This window comes from Coffea arabica, chromosome 8c (assembly GCF_036785885.1).
Source record: "Coffea arabica cultivar ET-39 chromosome 8c, Coffea Arabica ET-39 HiFi, whole genome shotgun sequence".
Taxonomy (NCBI): Eukaryota; Viridiplantae; Streptophyta; class Magnoliopsida; order Gentianales; family Rubiaceae; genus Coffea; species Coffea arabica.
The window spans coordinates 22,233,940-22,238,653 of NC_092325.1; the positions used below are offsets into that span (position 1 = coordinate 22,233,940).

Genomic DNA, 4,714 nt, shown 5'->3' on the forward strand with positions numbered 1-4,714 from the left:
GAAATTTTACCCCCCAATACCCCTAGGTCTAGGGTTTGCATTCATGTAGTACATCCAAATGTAATAAATTCTTTGGTTAAAACAAGAAAATCTTTGATTAAATCACGCAACTAGCCTTGGCTAGGTCGAAGGGGTGCCTTGGATTGTATCCTTGCCTTCCCCTTCGTCAAATGTGACTCCCGAACCTTTTTCGTTGGTTTACGTAGACTAGGAGTCGTTTAAAAGGGGTTTCTTACTACTTTTTCCTATTTTTCTTTAAAAAATTCATTTTTAGGTGACTTGGTACACCTTAACTCATTACCAAGTGGCGACTCCGATTTTTTATTTCAAAAACCCTTTTTAAACTATAATTTTGGGTCAAATCGTCGCATTTTCAAACCCCCATTTAGACCCATTTTTCTTTTAAATCACAATTCATTTTCCAAATCACAAATTGAATCAAAAAATACATTTTTAAACCATTTATTTATTTATCAAAAAATGGGGCGCGGCAACCATGATGAGGACATCTTCGTTGCAATCCCCGATAGCGCTCCCAAGTTTCATACAATGTCTCTCCTTCCTGTTGAGAAAAACTAGTTATATCCATTCTGAATTTAGCTGTTTTTCCAGGTGGAAAGAATTTATTGAGAAACGCCTTATCTAATTCAGCCCTAGTAGTAAAAGTGTTCGGTGGATGAGATTGTAACCAAACCTTGGCCTTGTCCCTTAGTGAGAATGGAAACAATTGAAGTTTAATTGCATCATCACTAACACTATTAAACTTAATTATATCACAAATTTCAAGAAATGTTGACAAGTGAGAATTTGGATCTTCGGTGGCATTACCTCCATATTGAGATTGTTGTACCATTTGAATTAGTGATGGTTTAATCTCAAAATTATTAGCATTTACCGTTGGTCTTGCAATACTAGTTTGAGAACCTTGTGTTCCCGGTAAAGCAAAATCTCGTAGAATTTGCCTATTTGGTTCATTTTCCACCATTTCTCCCTCAAATGGTAATTCTATCAAGATTTCCTCTATCGGCTGCCAAGCCTCTTGTTCCTCTTGACGTGGTGTATTCCTCCTTTGTCTCTATAGTGTCCTCTCAATTTCAGGATCGAAAAATGCAACTTCTCGATTTGATCGATGTATACACTACAAATAAAAACAAGAGAAATTTTTTACAGTTTTAATTGTTAAAATCAACTATAAACAACTTAAATAAAAATAATGAAAATATCTAAATTAACAGAGATGATTAGACCTTAATATTGCCACTCCCCAGCAACGGCGCCAAAAAGAACTTTGAGAAGATAATATTCAGAACAGTGACTATGAATCCGGAACAAACGTAAACCCTACCAACCGTTCAAAAGAACTTGTGAGAAGATAACATTCAGAACCCAATTGAGCCGAGCCAAAAGATGCAATAAGCTAATCACACCCTGAAATACCTGTTCCGAAAGATAATACAGTGCTTGAGTGCTATAACGACCGATAAAAAAAATGAAACAAAGAACGAAAACAAGTCGCGGATGAACAGTGACTGCCACGTCACAATCGGACCGGTTTTTAGCCGGATATCCAACTGAATTGTGAGAACCCTAAAACTGTCTTATTTTTTTGGCTTTATTTTATTTAATTGCACGCCGTTTCTATATTTTCTTTATTAGAAAATTTTTCTAAACAATTTTTATGAGTAAATATACTTTTAAAATTATTTTTCTAGTATAAGTTAGTTCATGAGATTTTAGGAATGTATATCGGACGTGGGACCCGCTAGTGCGGTAAGTGCGATAAAATTCGGCCAATTAAGTTAAGTTTTGTATACAGGGATTAATTTACCAGGTGTTAAGAGGTAATTAGAGGTTACCTAAATGAATTGATGTTGGACAGACAAAAGGATAGCTTTAAGCCTAAAAGGTGACAAGTGTCACTTTCTTACTCAAGGTTGGACTTTGACCATCTTACTTACCTTTACCAAATAACCAAAAAATTGACCCAAAATCATCTTCATTTCAAGCATCTTAGCCGAAACTCTTAGAGAGAAGAGAGGAAAAGCCTTCAACTTTCTTCATCCCAATCTTGCTCAATCTTATGATCTAACTGATAAAACCCCAACTTTCACCATAAAAATCATTTGTAAGGTAGGATTAAGGTAGGTGGTGGAGTGGTTTGGAAAGAGGCGGTGCTAAGTTGTTTCTTTTCTTGAGTTTACAAGGTGAGAGGCTAAGAAACTCTTCCTTTGTTCTTGATGATGTTAAATTAGTGACTTGTGATAGTTAATGAGGTGGTTTTGTGGAAGATTTCATGACTTTTAGTAGAGATTGATGAATTTATGATTTTATTCATGATTTTTCTGATTTTATGTGATTAGTGTTGGTTGGCCATGGATGATGGCTTAGTATGGTTTAAAGTGAAGCTTTGGGGTGTTAATTGTACCTATTTCCGGAAAATTTCTGCTTTGTGCGAAAAATTTCAGATTTAGGGTTTTGAATTGGGGCTTTTCTAGGGTTATTGTGGAACTCATGAATTGGCTTTGTTTAAAGGGTATTGTAACCCTAATAAGATGTATTGAATGGCCTATGACTTGCAATGGTAATTGTGGTTGTGTTGGGAAAATATAAGTGATTGATTTTAGGATGGAAATCTGAAATTTTAAAGGGAAATGCTGTCCAAATTTTAGGTCCGTATGCTTTCTTGGAATTTGGTTGCTTTGAGGTTAATAAGGGACCTTGGGGTTGTCTAGACCTTTAGCACCAAGTGTTTCTTATATTATTTTCAAGTTCTTTTGGCCTTACATTAGTGATGTGTGGTTTGGGTTTATGACTCGTATTCGAGTCTCATTGTGTTTTCTTGAATGTTTTAAGGCGTGCCGGTGACGCAAGACGCCGGTGGAGTGGAAATTTGTGAAATCTCTCTTTGTTTGATAGGTGAGTGTACTACTCACATGATTGTTACTTCATGGCTTTATTATACTTGAAATTTATGATTGGAATACTTGTGTTCACTGATGATATTGGTTGAGACGAGGGTGTACTTTATCACTCTCGTACTCTATGGCTTATGTGACTGTTTACTGCATCAATTGAATTTCACTTGAATATACTTGAACTGGTGTCGTTTGGACGTGTATCCAATGACCTTTACTATTAACATGAGCTCAACCCTATTGGTGGTCAATTGAATCGAGCCAGCAAGGGCATGGTCGAGAAAATTGACGAGCCATGAGGAATGTTTATGTGGAATCATTGGGTATGAGACTCTTGATTCCGGTATACTCGAGTATTACCATTTCTGAACTGATTGGAGTTCGGATCCAGTAGGGGTATGTGAGGTGGACGGATATTGGAGAAAGGTGGAGTCTACGATATTGGTTACTCCTTATACATTGACGGTGAGTCAATGAGGTGAGATCAAGTACGACAAGCGAGGAAAAGGGCTCTTGAGAGCCGTCTGTATCCTTTTAAAATCTTTATTGAAATATGGTGCTAGTTCGGTTTACTTGTTGAACGTATTCGGATTGAATAACCTTGTGCTTATGTGAACTTTGTTGATTTGCGTGATGGTACCTCATTGGACAAAAGCTCACTCTGTGATGCCCCGAAAAGAATGAGAGTGAGAACCCGGAAATTTTCTAATTTTCTAAGGTTTATTTTATTTAATCGCCCGCCTTTTCTACAGTTTCTTTATTAGAAAAATTTCTCAGATAAAGTTTATGAGCAAAGATAGTTTTAAAATGATTTTTCTAGTATCGGTTAGTTTTTGAGAAATTAAAAGCGTATTTTGGACGTGGGACCCGCTAGTGCGGTAAATGCATTATATTTTTGACAACTTGTTGGAATTTTGTATTAAGTGATATTATTTTACAAGGTGTTAAGATATTTGTAGTGGAGAGACAAAAAGATAAGTTTTAAACCTAAAGGTGACAAGTGTCACTTTCTTACTCAAGGGTGGACTTTGACCATTTTACTACATTTACTAATTGATTAAAAACTTGACCCAAAATTCATCTTCTTCATAAGCTCCTTGGCCGAACCTCTTGGAGACAAAAAAGAGAAAAGCTTCCAATTTCTTCCTTCTATGTCTTGCCCAATCTCACAAACCAACCGTTAAAACCGTGATTTGCTCCATAAAAACCTTTCTCTTGGTGGTATTAAGGTGTGTGGTGAAGTGGTTTGAGAAGCAAAGGTGCTAAGTTGGGTCTTTCCTTGGGTTTGCATGGTAAGTGACTAAGGAACCTTTCCTTTGATCTTGATAATGTTCAATTAGTGATTGGTGGTGGTTGAATAAGTGATTTTATGGATGATTTCATGATTTTGGATGAAATTAGTGAAGTTTTATATTTAATTAGGATTTTTCTGTTCTCATATGATTGTTATTATGTGGTTATGTATGATGATTGGAAATGATAGTTGAGAAAGCTAGGAGGTGGAAAAAGTGATTAATTGCTAGAAATTTCTGTTTTGGAAGGAAATTGAAAAAACTAGGGTTCCTTGTTCTTCATTCTGTCCGGTTTTATTGCACCATGTTAGAGGCCGAATTGGCCTTGGCCTAAAACATGAAAGTTGTAGGGAATGACATTTTAGAGGTGCCTACAAAATTTCAGGTCAATCGGAGTAGCGTAGCTTGAGAAAAGTCGAAATTACCCTTGCTATCCTGGTTTACCCAGAATTGGAGAATTGCGTCTGTAATTGATTATTTTGGTTAGGAATGCTTCAGAATTGGTTG

At 36.3% G+C, this 4,714-nt stretch overlaps 1 non-coding gene across 1 annotated transcript; it reads left to right on the forward strand.

The window, feature by feature from the left end:
* The first annotated feature begins 491 nt into the window (after positions 1 to 491).
* Positions 492 to 598, forward strand: LOC113697687 (small nucleolar RNA R71). Its single transcript, XR_003449961.1, has one exon. It is a non-coding gene; the product is annotated as a small nucleolar RNA R71 (small nucleolar RNA).
* Positions 599 to 4,714: the final 4,116 nt, after the last annotated feature.